This window comes from Pteropus medius, unplaced genomic scaffold (genome assembly GCF_902729225.1).
Source record: "Pteropus medius unplaced genomic scaffold, Ma_sr-lr_union100, whole genome shotgun sequence".
Taxonomy (NCBI): Eukaryota; Metazoa; Chordata; class Mammalia; order Chiroptera; family Pteropodidae; genus Pteropus; species Pteropus medius.
Window position 1 is genome coordinate 26,810,813 of NW_024349801.1, and position 23,932 is coordinate 26,834,744.

General features: G+C 37.1%; 1 protein-coding gene across 7 annotated transcripts in view; it reads right to left on the reverse strand.

Annotated features, from left to right (window-relative positions):
• The window catches only part of STARD9 (StAR related lipid transfer domain containing 9), a 103,289-nt gene that overhangs the window by 69,136 nt on the left and 10,221 nt on the right, over nt 1–23,932 (reverse strand). The window contains exons 1-2 of one of the 7 annotated variants that reach the window (XM_039888368.1): nt 21,956–22,121; nt 21,056–21,151 (exon numbers count right to left, since the gene is read on the reverse strand). The exons of 5 other annotated variants lie outside the window; for them this stretch is intronic. The gene's annotated coding sequence lies outside the window, so the exon portion shown is untranslated. Of the gene's footprint in view, nt 1–21,055; nt 22,122–23,932 lie in introns of those variants that run through there. One more of the 7 variants, XM_039888367.1, reaches the window with a different exon arrangement.

Consider the following 23,932-nt stretch of genomic DNA (forward strand, 5'->3'; position numbering starts at 1 on the left):
AAATCTGATCCTACTGCCATTTGTTATTTGTTAATCATTTGTGGAGTCTTTTTACTCCATCAATCTTTTCATTTGCATGTGAAGAGAATTATAATCTCATCCCCAAATTTTATCCACATTGCCATGACCAGAATTTGAAGCCTTATTAGAGACAGACGCCATTACATTTTTTTTCTTTCCCATTTTTCAAATCACAAAGAATGCTAACTTTTTGTACCAAATAAAAAAATACAATAACGCATGAAGAAAAAGCTAACCTTCCCTCCCTTACCTCACCCCTAAGCCCACTCACTGTAGTACCCAACAGGAACCCTTCAGGTACCAAGTATGTCCTTTCATACCCGTGTTCATATGTAAAAGGATGTACAGCTATTTGTTTTTATTTTCACTGAAATATATGCATACAACACACCAACCTACAACTTGCTTTTTATCATAATATACCATGAACATATGAGTTATTTGTCATAGATGTAACTTCCCTTTTTTATGCATACACACTTGGCCACAGTTACACAAACAATTTAAAATAAATTTTAGGTTTATAGGAAAATTGAGCAGAAAGTTCCCACATAATCCCTCAGTCCTCTCTCCCCTCTTCAGTTTCCTCTATTATTAACATCTTGCATTACTGTGGTACATTTATTACAACTGATGAGCCAATATTGACATACTATTATTAACTAAAGTCCATAGTTCATATGAGAGTTCATTATTTGTACTTTACTATAAATTTTGACAAATGTATAATGACGTGTATCCACCATTACAGTATCAAACAGAATAATTTCACTGCCCTAAAAATCCCCTGTACTCAAAATCAAAACAAAAAAATCCCCTGTACTCTATCTAGTCATCGCTCCCTCGCTCTCCCCAAACCCCCGGCAGCTACTGATCTTATTGCTGCATAGTTTTGCCTTTTCCAGAGATTCATATAGTTGGAATCATACTTTAGTCTTTTCAGATTGGCTCCTTTCACTTAGTAATATGTATTTAAGATTTCTCTATGTCTTTTCATGACATAATTCAAGTCTTTTTAGTACTGAATAACATTTCACTGTCTGAATGTACCAGTTTATTCATCTATTGAAGGACATCTTGGTTGCTTCCAAGGTTTGGCAATTATGAGTAAAGCTGCTATAAACATTTCAAGCACAAATTTTTGTGTGGACATAACTTTTTAACTCCTTTGAATAAATACCAAGGAACTTTATTGACCAATCAATGCCAATTTTCCCCTCATCTTGCACCAAGATGCATTCCAATCTTTACTTCTGGGATTTCCAGGGTAGTCCCTAGGTCTGTATGAAGTCATGTACTGCCTTCCTCTATTACAACTATAACAAAGCCTGGGGCCTCCCCTGAACTCTGACTTGATAGCTTCTTTTTTTCCCTGATGTAAAAAAAAAGAAATAATTTAATCTTTATTTATAAGACACTTAAAGATAAGAAATTCCACATAGACATAAGAAACCCATTGAGAGGAGAAGCTTCATACAGTATATACAGTTTGAAAACTGTTCAAGTACAGTTTTGTTATAAAAAGTGCCACCCAGAACTTAGAATGTTTAGCCTTCAGAGGTAGTTTCAGGCACATTTTCACCTTCTTTCTCTAAAGGGAAATACTTCCTAATTAAACATAATGAAGCTTTGTATACAGACTCATTTTCATGGTTTTGTAGAGCTTTAATTTTGTCCAAATCTCCGTATTCTTCAATCAGTATACTAAGTTTCTCAGTTTCACCTAGTTTCTCACAGCCTGAAAGATATTTAAAATGGCATCTAGAATAACCAGAATAATTTTGGTATCTTTCACAGTTCAGAGGTTCATCAACAGTCTATTATGCCACAAAGAACGAGGTATACAATCTGTTCAACAGTTCCACCACTTTTACAGTTGGTCATGCACATACAGTTTCCTTAAAGTCTGCCTTAGAGAGAATGCCAACAAGGAATGGAACTAGTCCATGATTCACAACTTGCTCTGGTGGCCAGATGTGATGCTTGACATAGTCCATGTAGCTTCCTTATGAATACTAGTTTTGGGGTTAATGAGCAAGCTGGGAAAGATGGCAAGTGCCCTCAATCTTTTACGACCTGAATCTGTTCATCTGTCTCAATGACAATCTTTTCTATGGCTCTTAGCACAGCAGTCACAATTGGGAATCAGTAGCTCCTAGAAGCTTCATAAGTTGGGACACAACTATTTTCATGACCATTTCAATTTGTTCATTTGGACCATCAGGACCAGGGAGGACAAAGGAATACATTATTTTGAATGAAAAAGGGATTGAAGAAATTATTGTATGCTGAATAAGATCTTGATCAGATATTAGAAAAGATGATAATAATAATAAAAATAGATAACATTTAGGCAGGATTTATTATCTGCTAAGCACTGCTATAAGTATTTTATATTTATTTACTCATTTAGTCCTCACAACTCTGAGGTAGATATAATTATTATCCACATTTTACAGATGAGATAACTGAAGCACAGAAGCACAGCCAGTAATTTGTGAACCTGAGAAATAAACCATTCTTTTAATCAGTATGATTTATCACCTTTCATCTAGGAAGATGGGTTGTCAAAGAGGAAAATCTAGGGTCCCTCTGGTATCAGACCATAAAACATACCCTCTCTCCACTGAATGAAATTATTTTATTACCTTTATCGAAAGATAAAAACAGAAATCCCTGTCTCTAGAAAGTCCCTCAGTCTATTTGTTTTCTGGGAGGGAGGAAGGAAGGGAGGAGGGAGGGAGGGAGGGAGGAGGGAGGGGAGGAAGGGAGGAAGGAGGAAGGGAGAAGGGAGGAAGGGAGGAAGGGAGGAAGGGAGGAAGGGAGGAAGAAAGATTGCACATAGCAGCAAGTACTTACAGAGAGGTAATAGTTACACATACTTACTTATACAGACATACATGCATGGCAAAACATAAATTCATATTCCCAGTTTAAGACCCTGGTTCCTGTATGAACTAGGAAAACTGAGCTTTGAGATCATCAAAACAGATCTTTGTTTATACAACATTCTACTATTGCTAACAATGCTTTTCTGCTAAAGAATGTTTCCACTGAAAACTGTCCAAGTGGCATGTGAGATCTGGTAGGTGCCATATGTGGCTGTCCTACTCTCTGGACATAGCAAGGAATTCCTAGAACAGAGAGATGGATATCAAGCTCTAATGCTTCCCTCTTTCCTACAAAAAAAAAAATAGCTTTATTAAACAAGATCCTGTGAGAAAAGATGAAAGATGGCTTTACTACAATAGAATCTGAAGACGATCTTAAATAAAAACACAACCACAAGTGACTCCTTGATCATAATTTGCCATGTTTTATGTAATTTGACCATGCTTTCCAGGCCCCAACTGACTGGACCCCCAAGCAAAAGCAAACATATTCAGCATGGGCATAAGAGAGATTGTCAGCCATTAGATGACTCAAATAAAAATGCTAATAAGGGTATGCCAAATTGCATAAAGATTAACTGACATGATCAAGTGGGAGCTCTAAATGAGAGGCAGAGAACTGCCATTGGCCTCCTATAGTTAATGTTGAATTCTGAACAGTAATAAATAATGTTCCAGTGTCATGTGCCTGGCTGTGTGGCTGCTGACAGCTTCCAATTTCCTTATTTCCTCACATAGCCTTACATTCATGACCCATCATGTGAGATGACCTGATCGCCTCTCTTCCATGCAGCCTGAAAATCCTTATCACAATGGTAAGTTCAACTGTCAACAGCAACAAGCACAAGGCAGAATCACTAAGTAGCAGCTGCATGAGAAGTAGACTTGTTAGCAGTCTGCCCAGAAGCTGGCGTGGACAAAGACAATGAGGGTGGTAATACGAAAGATGGTTTGATTATCAGGGTTGAGGAAGTCTTTGCTTTATCATAGGCAGAATCCAAGATAGGTAAGCTGTGTCACTGCCCTAGGGATGGTATATAAAATAAAGAGATATGTGAGATGCAACAGAAGGCCTTCGTTCCATCAAGTAAAATGTCTGGGAGCTCGGGTATCTGCAACGATTGAGGCAAATTACCTGAGAATCTTCCCATTCCTAAAAATCAAGTATCCTATGGGGCAGGGATCAGCAAATTTTTTCTATTAAGTGCCAGATAGCAAATATATTAGGCCTTGTGGGCCAGATAGTCTCTGCTACAACTACTCAATTCTGCCTTTGTAGTACAAAAGTATCCATAAGTATTACATAAACTAATGGGCATGGCTACATTCCAATAAAACTACTAAAACAGGTGGTAGCCAGATCTGGCCAACAGGCCCATAGTTTGCCAACCCCTGCTGCAGGGCAAAAGTCCTTTTAAAAGCCAACTTCTTCAAAAATAGAAGTGGGTTTGTGGGTTACAATGGAAAAGGCAACAAACAAGACTAAGGAGAGTCCTGCAGACACAAAAGGCTTTCTAACCCTTAGAAATACATTAAAGCCAAAGTTAAAGTCATTCAGTAAGCTCCAAATTGAATAGCCTGTCAGGACAGGCTAAGTTAGGTTACTGTAGCAAATCCCCAAAGTATAGAAGCTTAAAACAAGTTTATTTTTGGTTCGCGCTACATGTGGGTCAGTAGGAGGCGCTTATAGTTGTAGTTTCTTTAGGACCCAACTGACGGAACACCCTATCTCCAATGTTGTTGATCATGGTACAGAAGGAAAGGGGGCTGTGGAAGGTCATACTCCAGCAACAGAATGCTCCGAGATTGTTTCTGCTCATTGCACACTAGACAGAGCTAATCATATGGCCCCACCTCATGCTATCGGACCAGAAAGTGAAATTCTATCATGCAGCAGCAGGTGAAGAGTGATGATTATTCAGTGAGCAGCATGAATAGCACATAGCAATGGTTAAGCCACTTTTACCTAAATATTTACAAAATGAGACTTTCTTATTAAGAAATATTATTGATTAATTGCTTAGCCAAAAACCACTGTCAATTTCATTTTTAAAAAAATTTAAAATTGTTTAGTATATTTTTCCTTACTATCTAAGGAAACAGCAGGACCCTAAGGTCATCACTATGAATATCAATTCCTAATGCCCACATTGGTAGACACAGAGGATAAAAGTGACTCGGTATATTTACTGACCATGGAACGTAACCAGAAACTGAATGAGGAACAGGGCTCTACCAGGAAGATTTGGGTACAGGATACACAGTGGGCTTTTGCCATATCTCACTTTGGAACCAGCATATATTTCACAACTTCTTAGTTCCCTACTGCAATCTTCTAGATCAGCACTGATGTTATAGCAGATGCTGTTAATGTTCCTCCCATATACACTTAGATTTCTTTACCATTTTCATCCGCACCAGGCAGCTCATGTGCTTTCACTATTAAAAGTCAATACTGTGACTCTTTGTCTCTTTTTTAAAGGATTGCCCTCAGGTTCCTGGAATTCCTTTTGAGAGCCGAAGCCGCAGAAGGCAGCCTTAACTAATGACTGACTGATGGGTGCAGGAAAACCCTAATCAGGAAATTCTTGATAAGGAAAACTCTAGTCTGTCTTCAAAGCAGCCCTGTGAAGTTTCCTAGCTGCCTACCCTTGCTGGTCTCACTTCCTCACTTCACTTACCACTTCTTTCCTGGAAATACTTCCTAATAAATTACTTTCACACAAGTTCTCATCTCAGGGTCTGTTACTGAGGAAGCTACCTGAAAACAGCCCACAGCTTAAGGATAGGAAGGCTACATGGTGCTATAGAAAGAGGCCAGGATTTAGACTCAGAAGACTCCAAATGACAACATTCCCGCACTACAATTTATTAGATAATAGCAGTCTCTATCAGCCCTTCTAAAATGTAGAAATAATGGTACCCTCCACAACAATTTTGTGACCAGCAAATACATGTGACTATGATAACACACGTAAAAGTACTTTGTAAGCTAGAGAATACTATACTATGAAGAACTTAGCTCATTTAAAGACAACTGTTTCCCAACTTCTAATCCCTTCCCCAATCAGTACTTGTGACTATGTCCCACCTGTCTACAAATAGTAGAAAATTTGTAGAGTGGTGGTTCTCGGATTTTAGCATGCATCATAATCATCTGGAGGACTATTAAAACAATTTGAAGGGCTCTACCCACAGAATTTTTGATTCGGCAGGTCTGAAGTACAGCCCAAGCATCTGCATTTCTAACAAGTTACTGATGTTGATACTACGGAGACCTCACTTTGAGAACTACTCTTATAAGGAAAACTTCAGCCACCTCTGCAGAGTGAAATTGATAGGAGCTCACAGTGGTTCTACTTTATCATATAAAGAATTTTTAGGAGGCACGTGCTAAGCTTTGAAAAAACTTACTGTGATATTTTCTTTCCCATGTTACGGATGTCCTCATCTTATGAGATAAACATGTGAAAGCAAAGTTAGCTGTAAAGAAAATTTCTGTAGAGGAAACTCTATATTCAATATCAATCTCATACTAAGAAAAAAAAAGAAGTTCAGATAGTTGCCAGTCTAGTGTCATGACAGATGTTAAAATAACAAGAACAGTAATTTATTCACTACTGAAAGGTACCAAGTAATGTACAAAGCACTTTATATGTATTAATAATTTACTCTTCATAATAACCCATGAAGTAGATAATATAATTATCATCTTCATTTTACAGATGAAGCAACTGACTCAAAGAGAGATCAAGTAAGTTGCCCAAAGTCATACAGTTAGTAAATGTCAGAAGTGGGACTCAAACCCAGGCAGTATGGCTCTACAGTCCACAGTCTTAATAAAAAACAATATTGCATCATGGATGATCTCTTAAAACTCTGCTCAGTTTACAAAATTCTAACTCTATTATCTTGCTTCTTATTGACTCCCCTTTGTGTAGATGCCTTCCATTCCTGTGTGAGCCCTATGATCAAGCATGAAGCTGCCCCAAAGCACAGGCATGACTCCTAGGAAGCGTGCCAATTGCTTTGCCTGCATGTGGATAATCATTCATAATGATGGGCTATAATACAATCCTATATGCAACTATTAAATATGGCATGTACTCAACTGAACAGTACCAAAACTGAGAAGGAGTGATAAACATCAAACACACTAAAACCTCACTGATCTACTCTATTTTGAAAGTGTTCTGCCTGGTATACAGATTTGTTAAAGAAATGCACTTTTTAACTTCCAATGTATTTTATAAATGTAACACAAAGTAGGAACAAACTAAAATCTGTCTCTATGGCTAGAAACCAGCCCAGGGCTGGATATGAGAAGAAGGCTAACAGGATACTGATGGCTCTCAATCAAATTCCATTAAGATCCTATGTAGAAAAAGCACAATGTAAACAGAAATAAAACAGAGAGAGAAGAGGCACACTGTCTTGGGCCTTAGGTCTCAGCAGGTTATTCAGAGTCCACAGAAGTCAGAAAATGAAGGGAAGGTTAAGAAGAAAGCCTGTCAGGGCTATAGTTGGCCTCTCTGCCCGCTCTTAGCTTCAAGGATTAGCAGGTTAGCTAGCTAGGAACACTACTAATGTCCACAGAGGAGTAATTTGCTCAGGGTCACACAACAACTTAGCGGGAAGACTTACACCTACGTCAAAACTTTCTATCTATATTGTACCTTTAGGTACTTTTAGAAGACTATCTTGATTTCTCTTGGGTCTATTTTGCACAGGGTCTCCACTGCTGGTGTTTCAGACTCTCTCCAACAGGAAAACTCTAAGACTACATAAAATAGTAATCCTTGCACCAAGCTCTACTCCCCTGACACACTGTAGCATTTAACAGGGTCTGAAGAAAGGCACAGACTATTCTCAGTCATTTTTACAAGACGCTCTACTAAGTCTACCAGGAAGCAGCATGATGAGTGTCACTCTTGAACTTAGATGAGAGATCCATTCACAAGCAGCTCATCCCTCAATATTTCAGAGCATTCACTGGGGGCAGGACAGGCGGGGAGGAGAAAAAAAACAGGAAAAAGTTTTAAAATATATTTTAACACAGCACAAGTGGGACTTTTGAGGTTTTGGTAATGTTCTATTTCTTGATCTGGATGCTGGTTACAGGGATATGCTTGGCTTGGGAAAATTCAAGTGGATAGAAAATGTGAGCTACACACTTATAATGTGTATATTTTTCTGTATGTATATTTCAATTAAAATTTTTAAGATGAAAGACTATTTTTACTGCAGTAAAGTTGTAGATCTAAATTTCTCTTCAACTTAAAATTTCTTGATACTTCAAGTCCATGTTAATTCACACTCAAACTTGGTCTATTAAAAAATATTCGCTTTTGTTTTAATTTTTTAATTTTTATTTTTCAATTAGAGTTGACATTCAATATATTAGTTTCAGGTATATCAATAAAGTTTTTTAAAAGAGTAGTTCTGTTTTCTTACCAGCAAAAAATAATGACACACATCTGCCAAAGAATCTTCTGACCACACAGTCTTCTACTGCAGAAAGTTTGTTCATAACACAAAGGATGAGCAAAAGTAGAGGTCACAAACAGGGACTGGGACAACAGAGAAGGCCCAGGTCATGTTCACTGAAGGCTTCAGAAGCCTTCCTCAACACTGGTCTATTTAGGCAGAGTGATAGCACCATGGAGAAGGAAGAAAAATAGAGCATTTCCTCCTTAGCTTTAAGCTTCCTCTGTCTCTACTCCCTGCTTCCAAAATGTCCCCTGTCTACCCCTACTAACCTCATAAGCATATCATGCAAAAGAGCAGCAGTCACAGGAGTTGGATCTCTAGGTCCAGGATGCCCTGGCTGACTATCACAAGCAAACCTGAGCAAGCCCCTTTGTTACTAAAGAGGAAAGAACATCACACATCTAAGGCTGCAGCTGTGACATGGCACCCGCACAACATGCGGTATGCACTCAGTTAACACTGACTGAATAAATGAATACATAATCTACAGATTGAGTCCAGAATACGTACAATGAATGTGTGCTGAATAAAATTAAATGATGACCGTTCTCTAGGTCTCCCTTAAATTCTGCCTGCATTAATTCTGCATATTTGATCTTTAACTAAGATGAACATCACCAGATGAGTATCTTCCACATAGCACTGTTTTCCTATTTTTTTAATGTGTTCATGAGGGCTCTTTACACTTTCTCTAATGGGTCCTGTCAGGCAGCATGCTGAGAGGCAGTCAAATAGGACAAAGCTTCTTCAAGCTGTTTAAGCTGCTAATATTTTTATATTAGAAGACAACAAGACTAGATGATGAAGTTTCTGTTTTTAACTCTCATTCCTGCCTAAGTGGAAAAAGTTTTCCTATAACCATGCTGCTAGGAGCAAATTTCCTGTCATTTAATATTGTTTAGTCTGAATGGGTCTCTAGAGACCAATCTTAATGCTGGAAGAGCAAATGAGCTAAGTCCCCAAGAAAGTTCTAGTTGCACAGTTGGGTTTCACCGGCCCAGCTCAAGCCCATATCATTCTCAGCATCCAAGGTCTAGTTAAAAAGATTAGTTTTTGTGTTAATCTGAATAGCATCTGTCACATGCATACCATTGGCAGAGGTCTTCCTCCCTCAAGCCACACCTCCCTTCTCCAGCCCTGAAAACTAGTTTGCAAAAGAGAAAGCAGTATGTTAGAATCACAAGATCTCTAACCACACTGGTTTTGTGGCACTTCTTGTGCCCCAGTCCCTCATGTGAAGTCACTTCAACCATATAGAAAAAGCATGACTCCAGCTTTATCCAATAGCCCTGGGAAAAAGGCGCTTCTTAGGGTTGTCAAAGTCACTTACCAAAGTGCATGCACAAAATAAAATAAAATAAAATAATAAGCTGATAGAAAAGAGATCTGACAGTGGTGGGTACATAGCTCAATTACCTGCTGGTGACAACCAAAAGGTGTTCTTACAAAAACCTAGACAGTCACTCAGGAACTTGGGACTGATTTTCAATGAAGCATAGTTAATAAGCCTTTAAAAATCCTAACAGAGCTGACAAATACCTAAAAGATTCATTTCTCTGGTGTACAAATGCTTCTATGTGCAAGATATTGAGCAGACGTTTATCTTTACTTGGAAATTAAAGCTGGTGTAATTTAGAATAATCCTAGAAAACAATGTAGGATTTCATTTAACTCAAAAATTTCATTTAACTCAAAAACTTATATTAAGATTCTTCTGGATTTAATCTAGAGGTCCTGCATTAATTCTTTTCCTCCCCAACATGAAACTTGACACCTTAAGGTACTTCACAGATGAGAAAAGACCTACTCAGAAAAAGAGGTACTGAGAAATGCTGAGTTGTGCTGGGAAGAAAAAGGGGCACACTGGCTGGCACGGTTAGTGCACAGATCCCAGATTCATTCCTGGGCACCTCTGGTTACATTTCATCACTTTAAAGGCCACTTCAAATCCTGGCCCCTGGGTCAGATGAAATGAAGCATACATTTGCTGTGAAGTGTGAATTATTTTTGCTGTCTCAGAGAAAGTTTGGGTCAATTAGGGCTATGCATAGGATTAGAACAAAACACCCTGACTGTACCAGATAAACAGATAAGCACTTGCTTCAGGTACAAAACTAAAATTAGGTGGTGTTCTTCATATCTCAGAGAGAGGCATCAATAGGGAGGCTTGAAAACCCATGTTCCCTATTCATGATTCCTGAGTCCTTTTCTATAGTAAACACAAAGCTTAACAGTCCAAATTTTTCTAAATGTCAGCTAATTCACACCATACTTCAAATATGGGAGACAAGCATATAGTCAGGAGGAGTTAGTTAGCTCACATAGCAGGGAGTAGTGGAAAGAGCAGGGGCTTTGGAAGTAGCAGATCTGGGTTTCAGTCTGAGCTCTACCTCTTACTAGTGTGGCTGTGGACAAGTTCTCTAACCTCTCTGAGCTTCAATTTTGCTGTTTTTTTAATTTTTAAAAAATTGTTTATTTTTTAAATTCTTTTAATTGAAGAAATGATTTTCAATTTTTTCCCCCATCTATATTCCTCCTTTCTCCTCCCCACTACCCTCTGGTAATCACTAGTCTATTGTCCATGTCCACGAATCTCTGTCCTGTTCATGAGCCTCAATTTTCATGTCTGTACAATAGAGATGATAATAACTTGCTTCACAGGGTTGTTGTGAAGGATAAGTGAGATAAGTCAGGTACTCAGTTCAGTAGCTAGAAATAAGTAGGTTCTCAAAAAGTGGCATTTTCTTTTCTTATTTCCCACTTAAGTGAGTTGGTCATTAGAACATTTTTCCAAACTCTGAAATCAAATTTCTAAACTACATGAGGATATTTCCAGATGCTTATGAAGGTGAAAGTTGCTCCTATTTCTTTAAAATCTCTGATGTGGAAAAAAAAGAAAAGCAGTATCAGCCAGAGACCACCACATATTTGAGCTTTAAACCACAACACCACCACAAATGAGATGGTGTCTGATTAACTTGGGAGAAATAGTAAAGAAAAAAAGTAATTGAGAGTTTCCACTCCTGTCAGATCTCTTCTTTTCCTGGCAGAACCACTCTACCAACTGCATGGTAACCGTATTAATGCTTCCTCTTATATCAATTCAGCACATAAAGCATTTGTATTTTGTCTAACTAACATCAGAGATAAAAGTTGAGCAATGAAATAACTAACAAAGGAATAATCCCCCACTTCTAGAAAGAGAAGCAAGGAACCTGAGTGTATTCTTCTATATACCTCTTCCACTCCAGGGGACCACAGATAAGGGGCTGTTTGTATACAGATGATCTTATGAGTGAGTCCATCCATCTCTGCCCTAAAATCAACTCCCCAAGGGCTCTGCCTTTTCCAACATCTACACAAACTGGGGGATGCCTGGGCACATCTGGTCAACATTTGATTTCAGGCTTCTATTATATTCAGTCTGTGGGGGTAAGTGAATCTATAAATAGCTCATGCTCCTCAGCCTCACACTTGAAAAATGAGAAGCCATCAACTCTGCCTTTCCTGCAGAGAAGAGAGGTTTTCACTGAACCCAGCTCCCTCCATAATGATCATGCATCAAGGTAATATGCTAAGTAGCCAGCCTCAATCACATGATTCATACACCTATTTTAGTGTCAGACTAAATGGCATCTAGAATAAAACTCAGGAGTAACCTCCAAGTTAAGATTAGTGAATGATTTATATAATGCTTTCAGAAGTTTGATCTTTTTGGAAACTCACCTAGCTATATGGTTACATCTATGTATGTGAAGCACCACCTTCAAGTCTTAAGGAGATACATCTTTCCTGCCTTTGGAAGAGAAAAACAGATTTAAATCTTATTTAAATCAAGTTGTGAAGGAGAATTTTTGATAATCTCTCCTCTTCACCCCCAACAAAAACGCCTACCTCCCTCCTCAAGTTTTTTCAAATGCTTGATTAAAATATTATTATAGTATTTGTGACATTGTGAAGTAATTATCTCTTTATGTATCTGTCTCCCTCAAGAACTATGAGTTTTTAATGAGTAAGGATGAACAAGGTAAAATAATCACATATTATATGACCTTAATGAACTTTCACAAATGAAAGAAACATCAAATTTAATGTTGATTTAAGGGAGAGGTGAGAGAAAAGGTGGCCAACCAAGTAGAAGTAGACAAAGATATAAACAGATTATTTCCTCTTTATCCCCATACCTGCTCAGAATTCTAAAAAGGCTATTCTTGGTACATTTCACTAGTGAAGCCATCTGGTCCTGAACTTTTACTTTTGGGGAAGTTTTTGATGATTGTTTCAACTTCCTTTCTGTTGATCAGTCTATTAGATTTACCAGTTCTTTGTAATTCATTGCAAAAGAATGAAACTAGACTGCTATCTGTAACCATATACCAAAATTAACTCAAATGGATCAAAGACCTAAATATAAGACCTGAAACAATAAATTTCATAGAAGAAAACATAGGTACTAAACTCATGAACTTTGGATTTAAAGAGTATTTTATGAATTTGACCTCAAAGGCAAGGGAAGTAAAAGCAAAAATAAACAAATAGAACTATATTAAACTAAAAAGTTTCTGCACAGCAAAAGAAACTATCGACAAAATAAAGAGGCAACTAACTGAATGGGAGAAGATATTTGCAAACAACCCCTCCGATAAGGAGCTAATATCCAAAATATACAAAGAACTCACATAACTCAACAATAAAAAAACAACCAATCCAATTTAAAAAATGGCCAGAGGACCTGAACATACATTTCTCCCAAGAGGACATACAAACGGCCAACAGACATATCAAAAGATGCTCAACTTCACTAGCTATTAGGGAAATACAAATCAAAACCACAATAAGATATCACCTCATACCCGTTAAAATGGCTCTCATTAACGAGACAAGTAGTAAGTGTTGGAGAGTTTGTGAGAAAAAAAGAACTCCTGGTAGGAATGTAAATTGGTATAGCCAAAATAGTATAAAGGTTCCTCAAAAAATTGAAAATAGAATTACCCTATGACCCAGCAATCCCTCTTATGGGGGATATGCACCCAAATTTTTGAAAACATTTATCTATAAAGATATATGCACCCTGATGTTCACTGCAGCATTATTCATGGTGACCAAGACATGGAAACAACGAAAATGCCCTTTGATAGATGACTGGATAAAGAGAATGCAGTACACATATATAATAGAATAATACCCAGCCATAAGAAAAGATGAAATACTACCATTTGCATCGGCATGGATGGATCTTGAGATTATCGTGCTAAGTGAAATAAGACAAAAAAGTTGAGAACCATATGATTTCACTCACATGTGGGACATAAACTGAAAGCAACAAACGAACAAGACACACATGTAAAAACTCACAGACAGAGACAACAGTTTAGTGGTTACCAGAAGAAAAGGGGGAAGAGGAGAAGCAGATAAGGGTAAATAGGGTCAAATACATCGTTTAAAAAAAAAAAACAAAACAGGAAATTTCATTTTGGGTGGTGAATACACAATGCAATATACATATGATGTATTATTGAATTATACACTTGAAATCCATATAATTTTATTAACAAATGTCACCCACTAAATTTGATAAAATAAAATGTAAAAAAGGATAGAACACTGGAAAATCCAAATTCAAAGAGCAAGGTAATAACAACTTAGATTTCTCCAGAAATATTTTTATTGCATATATTGTGAAGCAATGTTAAATGGAGAAATGCTGTAGCCCATTAAATGGAATCTCTAAAACCCTTAAAAAAAAAACCAAAAAACAAAAAACAAAAAACAGAGCCAGTATAAGGTATTGACCACCCCTAACTGCTGATCCTGGGAAAGAAAACATGAGATCAAACTCCTGTCTCAAAAAGTACACTTCAGAAAGAACGGCAAGCAGCAATAAGGTCCTTGGATAGCTCATACAGCTTGAAATGCTTCAAAATATTTCATAGTAATTAACAATTTCTGATTTTTTTTGGCTTTAGAATACAAGAAAAAGTCTCCTGCCCATGCTTTAGAAGCCATGGAATACTATCACTGTGTCTGGCAAAGGTTTGGCCTGCCTTTGGTTTAGAAGAAAATGCTAAATTAAAATTTGTTCTGCTAGAGTCCATATAGCAAATCACAAACCAGTGTAGGTCATCTGCTGACAGCAGATTAAATGCTATATGATTTGTGGGACGTAAACCAAAGAGTCTCCATTTCTGCAGTGTCCAAAATATGATAGCTGAAATAAACTTAAGAGAATATAATAACAGATAGAAGGAAAATGACACCAAATGGAAATGTGGATCTACAAAAAAGAAATGAAGAGCATCAGAACTGGTAACTACTTTGGTAAATATATTTTCTTAAATTCTTTAAAAGATAATTTACTATTTAAACAAATTACTAATAATGTATTATGAAGTTTATAACATATGTAGACATAAAATGTACAACTTGACAGTACAAAGACTGAGAAAGGAGAATTAGAAGTATTCTAATGTTTCTTATTTTATATAGGAAGCAATATATTATCACTTGAAGGTAGAATGTGATAAGTTAGAAAGGTATACTGTATACTATAAACCTCAAAGCAACCACTAACGAAACAGAGTTATAGGTAATAAACCAACAAAGATAAAATGGAATCATAAAAAATAACGCAAAAGAAGGCAGAAAAATTAAAAAAGGAGTAAAAAACAGATAGAAAAAAGAGAAAACAAATAGCAAAATGATTATCATAACTATATCAGCAATTACATTAAATGTAAATGGTTTAAATAACCCCAATTAAAAGGCAGAGATGGTCTGATTAGGAAAACAAAGCAAAACCCAATTACATATATGCTGCCTACAAGAAATTCACTATAAATTTAAGACATAAATAGTTTAAAAGTTCATAGTAGCAAATAAATTATGGCATACACACAGAGAAGGTTACTATGTGGCCATCGAAAAAATTAATTACATATATATTTGCAAATGTTTCCAAGACATAGTAACAGAACAAGGCAAGATGCAAAATAATCTGCATATGCTACCATTTTTTAAAAAGAGAAGAAATATACAGCTACATGCTTATATTTGCATAGAATTCTCTGGGACTATATGCAAGAAATTGATAACAATGGTTGCCTCAGCATAGGGGAAGGAGGTGGCTAGAGACAGAAAAGAGATTTAATTTTCACTGTATATCCTTCTGAACTATTTTTTCTGCCATGTGTACATATTACTTATTTTTTAAATTAATATAACAGTATTTTTGGAAGAAAAATGTTTTTATTAGTGAATTGAGAAGATACTTTCATTGACAACATAAAAAACTGCAAAAAGATTACCTTTCTTGGTACAGAAACAATAGAGAATATAATATAGTAGTAGTAATATCAACTGATATTTATTTAACGTTTCTAATTTTTTCCAAACACCTCTCAAGCCTAATACTTCATTTTATTCTAACGTTATTCCTGTGATGTCGGTAGGTGGGAATTATCAGTCCCTCTTGAAAGAAAAGGCAATCAAGACTATTTAAATCACATATTACAAAGCTTGTTCCACTAAACCAAAGCCATCGAGGTTTGTTTAAGATGGCAGTTATGTAAGTAAATATGTCACAGACTAACAAAGCTTCTTTCTTGAGTCAGCCAGACAAGAGATATATCAAGCAGGGAATAATGCACATTTTACAGTCCAAGCAAAAGCTCAGTTTACTGTGCCTTAGGAAAAGCAATCGTCGATTCAGAGTTATATAAATGAAGGTGGAATATATATCATGTACTCTAGAATCTTGTCACTAAAAGTGTGGTCCTCTTGGCCCTGAAGCATCTTAAACTTAACCCCAGATCTTTGACCTAAATCTGCTTCTTTAACTTTAATTACTTTCATGTGCATATGAATCAACTGGTGATCTCTTTAAAATGCAGACTTTGATTCAGAACATTTAGGCTGAGTCTGAAAACACACATTTCTGACAAGCTCTAAGCAATACCAATGTCCATACTTAAGAAGCAAAGCAAAACAACTCCAGACTCTCTAAGTTTGTGTTCTCGAGTAGGAAGCACACCCTCTTCCTCTCAGGGTAAGGAGGCATCTGGACCTGTACAGTAAAGCTCAATGGGCACTTTCAGAAAGAAAAACCAGTAATATGCTTCTAGAGACTATTTTTCTATAAGAAAGTAGCTTAAATATTAAAATCAGAACACTTCTACAATCTGGAATAAAAACAGATCTTTATGATGCCCTATGGGTAGGCTCATGAGAAAGCAGCCAAGATGAAGATACCACGGCCCCTAGGTCAGGGTCTGGAAACAAAGGAAGGCAGTAATGTCTAAGCAACAGTAGGGTGGACAGAAAGATGATATGGGTACTATAACCTATTAGAACCTCTAGAAAAGAAGAAATTTTGAATGAGGCATTAGACTTTCTCAAACTCTGACCTGCAGATAAGGAGATATACCAACTGAGGTAAAGAAATTGAGCAAAACTGTTTCAATTATATACTGTGCACCAGGAGTATGCTAGGTGTTTACCTAGCACCTAGCATACTCCTGGTGCACAGTATATAATTGTTTATTACGTGAGTGAATGCATTTCTGTAACCCTATAACACGAGATGAGGGCCTCATGCCCTCAGGTTAAAAATCTTCATGGCCTCCCAAATTATCTTACATTAAAGTACCCATTTTCTCTTTCTTGCTTCCACAATGAGAGTGATGGCACAGCCTGTACTGCTGGACTCAGCTAAGTATACAGGCTGCTCCTGAGACCACTTGGCCGCTGTACCAGAAAAACTATGATTAGCCTCCATATCCCCTAGGAGTCTGGAACAGCTCAGAGGTGGAATGTAGGAGTCTAGCCTCCCAGAACACTTGGAGAGATGGGCACTATGACTACATTCTCTTAGCTTCACTCTGGACGGGCACCACCTAATCCACTTGAACACAGCTTGTACATTCTTGCCTTAGAATCTTTGCTTATGCCTTTTCCTCTGACTGAAATGACCTCCCTTAAATTCATTCAAAGCAACGTACAGATAGTATGTTATTCCTCTGGATTCTTGAAGTACTTACTTCACTTAACACTTGAATGTTTGGTGCTGTTGATTATTTTATGTGTCTAAAGCCTTGTATTCACAATAAGACTGAAAACTTTCTGCGGGCAGGGATCATGTCTTATATCACTCCACAATCTCCATAGCACTCAATCTCATTGTGTTGCAGAAGGTAGTTGCTTCCTAAATGCTAACTGAATGAAAAAACGAATGAATGGAAATGTCACTGTGCTAGGAAATGGGGAGTATTCAAAGATGGATGAAGCCTAGTCTGCCTTCGAGGATCTCTTATTGTAATAAAATAGGTAAGTCATGTACCCAAAGAGCATTAATTTTAGTTAATATACAGAAAGTGTCACAAGAGTGTAACAGATACTATGAGAATCTAAGGGATGGTGACAACTTCGATTAGGAAGTACCACTTTAACTGGGTCTTGAAGAACATTTTGAATGGCAGGAACTGGGAAGGTGCAATGTTTCAATGCATTTTAGAATGAGGAGCCAGCCAGCATGAGCAAAAACAGAAGTACATGGCATTATGCAAAAGAGCAGTAATCAAAATAACCAAGATAGTCAGAGAAAGAAATGAGAAAGGACTAATCCTATCCAACATTAAAAAGTAGTAAAACAATACAGTATATACTTTTATGTATATGTGAAATTTTCTGAAACAGTAAGGTGCTGGCACAAGAATACAAATAGATCAACGAAACAAAATAGAATTTTAAAAGAGACCCTAAGTATACACTGGAACTTAGAACATAATAAAAGTGGCTTTTATTATGGGTGGAAAAAGGATGGATGTTCAATAAATGGTAATGGGACAACTGGCTAGCTGTATGAGGAAAAAAAATAAAACTAAAGCCCTACCTCATTTCTCACACCGAAAACTTTCAAATGGGCCAAATATTTAAAAATTAAAAAGATAAATCCACTATCATACCAGAAAAATAAAACATGGTGAATACTTTTATAATCTCAAAATGTAAGGCTTTCTTAAGCTTAATACATCAGGAAGCCACAGAGAAAGGTTAATAAATTGACTACATTTAAATATACACACACACAGAGAAAAAAATTACCATAAAGAGAATCAAAAGAACAGGAAATATTTGCAACATCTATGATATACAGATCATTTTCCTTAATATGCTAACTGCTCTTAAAAATAAGAAAAAGATGAATACAGTAGAAAAATGGGAAATATATATGAACACAAACTTCACAAGGAAAAAAATACAAATGGCCATGAAATACAAAAAGACGCTCAACCTTAATTATAATAAAAAAATAATAAGATACTATTTTTACATATCATATAGGTGGAAATTAAAAAGTATGGTAACACCTAGCATTGACAAGGGATGTGTTAAAGTATTCTGATACATTATTGCTAAACGTGTAAATTGATACAATCTTTTTGGAAGGCAGACAAAAATTTATTGAACTTTAAACTATACATACTCTCTGAACATGCAACTATGCTTTTGGTAATTTATCTTAGTTACACTTGCAAATATGCAAAGATACTCACTCCAATATTATGTATAATAGCAAAATCTGGAAATATCCTGACTGTCCATCACTAGAAAACTAAACTATAATGCCTTCATATAATGAAATTATATGTAGTATTAAAACAGTGAGGTAGAACTATAGGTACTGCAAAGAAATTAGGCCCAAGACAAGTTGAATAGAATAAAGCAAGTTAAAAAATGGTATGTACAGTGTAAGCCCCTTTATATTTTTTAAAAGTTATATAATATATGATTACTTAGGTTTGTGGAATGTTTGGAAGGATATCAAAGAAACTGTAGATAGTGGTTACCTCTAGAGAATGAGATTGGCAGAGAGACATTGAAGAGGAAGGTTCTTAATTTAACACTTTTTTACATTATATCCTTCTATATTGTTTTAATATTTTACAATTCGCTTGAATTGCCTTTATGGCAAAATGTTTTAATAAATGAATTAATTTGCTGACATTTTTTAAGCAGTTGTCTGCTTTCTGCTGAGCAAAGAACTAGAGGAAAACCAGTCCCATTTCTTTCCCTAAAGTTTCTGAACCCTTTCAGAGCACTGCATTTAGAAGGGGCCTTTTGTCGGTCAGCTGGATGGGCTCTTCCAGACAGAGGACCATTGAAATGGTGCTGAGAGGGTACTCGGACACAAGCTTACTGTGCAAGTATGCGGAGAGAATTTAGCATCTAGCGAGGCAGACCAAGTGGCTTCCTCTGGAGAGGCCTACTGTTATCAGTCTGCCTGTGCATTACTGTGGTGGACATATATCTTTGGTTCAAAGGGCTGCTCTTCATTGTATATCTTCCAGTTTGGATGATTTTGCAAATCAATCTTTCCAAAGATTCTCAAAATAATCACTGCCATCATCATACTTCTCATCTTCAATCAATTAATTGACAATCCTTTTAAACTCCAGGACAAATCAAGCGTACAGAGAATACAGGGGAACTTCTCAGCATTGCAGATGCCAGCAAGAGAACTTCTGGGTAACATCAAGGACAATTGTCTCAGGCTTCTATATTTATTTATGTTTAGGCTGCCCCAGGTCTGCAACTAACTATCAAGCTTTGGGCATGCCTCCCCCTACAGATAACCTCTCTCTCCAGCCTAGATCTCAAGGACTCCAGATACTACCAGAAACTCCTGTTACCCTTAGCTCACATAGGAGAAAAAAAATCTAAACAAGCTTTTTCACTTTAAAAGATTTCTCTAGTTTCTGTTGTTCATTTTTATACAAGCATCTAGCACCAGCAGCAAACAATAAATGTCAAGGATCTCTGTTTTTCATATTTTTATATAAATATGAAAGCTACTATTTAAAGATTCATAATCAAGTTTCTAGAGAGGGGAAAAATGAGTTAGATGAAGCCAAAAGAATGACCTTATTCCTTTAAAATCCAGCCCCTAGACATGCTTATAGAGCAAAGCAGCTGTGCTGCTGGCAGAGGGAGCATACTGAAATGAAATACTCATGGTAATCTCCCTTCCCCCACTCATGCTTGCAGAGCACCATCCAATTATTGCACAAAAAGGCTTTTTCTTATAAAAAACTTCTCTCCCTTCTACTTCTGTCTCCATCTTGGTTGAGAAGAAACAACACTAGTGATGGAATGTACATAACTCTGCAAATATTCATGAGAAAAGGCTTTGACACCCACATGCTCCCCAGCTCCCTTGCACATACATGCGTTAGGGAAAAGGGATGCACAGAGAAACTGATGGACTTGTGTGGTTCTCTAATTTAGGCAAATTGCAAGATTTGCAAAGACAGGCAGCAAGATTCAAGAAGGCAGAGTCCCAACTTGTCCTTCATCCACTAAACCATAAGTTGAATATTTAATCTAACAACTATTAATTGATCATTTAAAATGTGCAACACTGGAAACATAAACTTAGAGCTGTGTATGGTGCAGCATCCGAGAGCTTGGACTTTGGAGTCACACAGTCAGAGGTTTGAATGCTTGTTCCATAACTAGGTTGTGTGACCTTAAAGCAAGCTATTCAACCTATCTGAGCCTGCTCCTATCCCTAAAACAAAGATAATAATATCTACTGTAAAAAGTAATATAATCCTAACAGAATCTTCCTCTCTGTGAACTCTCAAATTCCTTCTCACTTTAGTTTCTTCTTCGTGTCTCCCCTTTCTCTTGCTCTTCTCAAGTCCCTCCTCAGTTTCAGCAACTCTTCTGCTTCTCTACTCTTTCCCTAAAGCCTTTATTCACAGTGAGTTCAGGAAATACAAAAGAAGTGAGGCATAAAAGAAATAAAGCTTATACTCTTCCTTCTCTCCACTTCATCCTACTCACTTTCTGAGGCAGGAGATAACAGACTATTTGTCTTCATCTTATAATGGGTTGGGTCCCCAGACAGAAACATTGCTTCTAATTGCAGCCTGGTCACTTTATAATAGGCACTCAATGCTCTCCCATACTACTAGATGGTAATAGTGTAATTTCCTCATTTTGACCCAGTACAGAACCAGGGATAGGTCCAATCTAAAGAACAAGATCTTTCCTTAGGATTCTGCTAAGCAGCACATTTCCTGCTACACAGGAACTTCTGTGTTGCAGTTCATGGCCCTTGTCACTAGAATAAGCAACAGGCATTTCCCTGCGACATCAAGCACAATTCTGGACTGGCAAAAAAGGAAATATTCTATAACTGTTATTTCTGTCTCCCTAGGCCTTCATCTTTAAAATAAATGTCATGAATAGTCCCTAGCATTTCCTCTAATATCAATGTTCTGGAATTCTAAAGTCAAACTATTTAGCTACCAAATACCAGGATTCAAAATTCTGCATAAGTTACTCTTCATGTCCTAAATACATACCATCCTCTATAATTTAATTTTAAATCCTGTTTTATCCTAATGGCAATGAAGACCAGCTGGTTCTAATACTCCATGAACTACTAAAATCATCATGTTCTGTGCTTGCAGAGATTTATTATCACCTCCTTATCTTCCCATCTCTGCACCAATAGTCCTTCATCAAACAATCCCCTGCAAAATACATACAATGAGTTGTGCTACACTGGTAGTGGCTTTCCTCTTGGTTCCTGCAGTTAGCCCTTTAATCATACTTTTGTAGGTGTGGGGGCAGGGAGTTTCCTCTGAAGCCTCTCCAAGTTCTTGACATCCTCAAGTTGAAGTCTGGAACTGGAGGAAATCTTTGCCCAAGAATCTGAAACACACACACACACACACACACATCAATATCACACACACACACACACAGAGTCTCTAGTGTCTCTCTCTCTCATCTTTGAGAGTAGACAACAGATATATTCTGTGTGCTGTTTGATATTCAGTGTATATGGAGACTAAATAAATACTAAAACAACAAGCACAAATCACACTGCTATAATTTCAGTTTTGTATTCAGTGGCTGTAAGGAGGTTGTAAGGAGGAAATGTTCTGCTCATGCACATGATTTTTTATCTGGAAAAGCTACAGTGTTTTAGGTATTTTGTTTTAACCAAATAACAGACCATTTTAAAATAAAGATTCCCAGGAGAATAGGAGCAATTGCTTTCCAGAGAGGGCTGGACTTGCTTTCTGTTGACTCAGTCTGCACTTGTTTTGACAGCCAATTACAGTCGTTGGTGGGTAAAGCTGAGCTAATGCTCCTCATGGAAAGTTTTACAAACACACAATCACCCAAACACAATACACTTGAGCAGGGGACGCCCACTCCAACAGATGTTCCTGATCAGGAAGTAGGGAGGGAAGTTAATTTTCCAAGTAGAGCATGCTGATCCACCAAAGGGATCATAACCAGATTCAAAGAAGAGGTTTTCAAATCTAGTTTCGCTCTCATAAAGAAGCACGGGCCTTGCTTCTCTCATAGTGATAGTGATAATCACAACAGAGACCCAAGCCACAGCACTCATGACCTCGCTTATTCAACTCCTGGTTGCCATCACTGGGCTGGGCACTTTACATAATTATTTCATTTCCTCCTCACAATAATTCCAGTTGAAGAAACAAGGACTCAGAGAGGTTAAGTAACTTGTCCAAAGTAAGCCAGCTAATAAGTGGCTGTGCCTGAATTCAAATCCAGGTCTGACTTCAGAGAAGATTAACTTTAATATCGATTCAAGCCAGATCAAATGTAGGCCAATTTTGAAGACAAGCCTTAGTAAGTCCAAATATTAACAAACTAAAAACACAATTTAGACCAATAACAACCAGCCTTAAAAATTGGAAGCAGATGACACCAGGGTCGTGGGGTAATGGAAGGTGGTCTGATCCTCTGTAGTCCCCATCCAATATACTCTTTTCTTTATCCCTCTCCTTCCCCTTCGCTTTCTCCTTTTCCCTAATTTCCACCCCTTTTTTCCCTTATATCTCTTTTTTTCCTTTTTACACTGTTGTGCAGTGAAGAATATGAAATCTGCATTCAAATGATCCTGTGTTCAAAGGTAAGACTCATTTTTGACTTTGGGCAGACCCGTGTAACCTCTCTAAGCCTAAATTTCCTCAACTATAAAAGAAAGATGACATCTACATTTTAGGCTGTTAAAGGGATCAAATCAGATAATATGTATAAAGAGATGACCAGATCACTAGTAGACTAAACGGGATTTTTTCTTTTTACTTTGAGAGTCAGCAAGACTTGGTGGAAATGGCATGCAATTTAGAGTTGGACAGTCTTGGATTTGAATCCCTGCTCCACCACTTACTGATCAAGTGACTTGGGCAGGTCTTGTAATTGTTCTGTGCCTCAGTTTCCTTTCCTACAAAATGGAGTGAATAACATAGATTTAATAGATTTTGGGAGACGATTAAAAGAAAGGATAAACATTTAGAATTTACCAACACTTAACAAATAAAGCTGCCTCTCAGTAGAACTTGGCAGTAACTAACCTGTTCTCTAGAGACCCATGTTTGTTGACACCTGATCTATTTACTCAAATGTGTCACCACGAAGGACTGGGAAGGGCTAGAGCACTAAGGAATTTTAATCGTGAACCTCTTTTGAGGCTGTAAAAT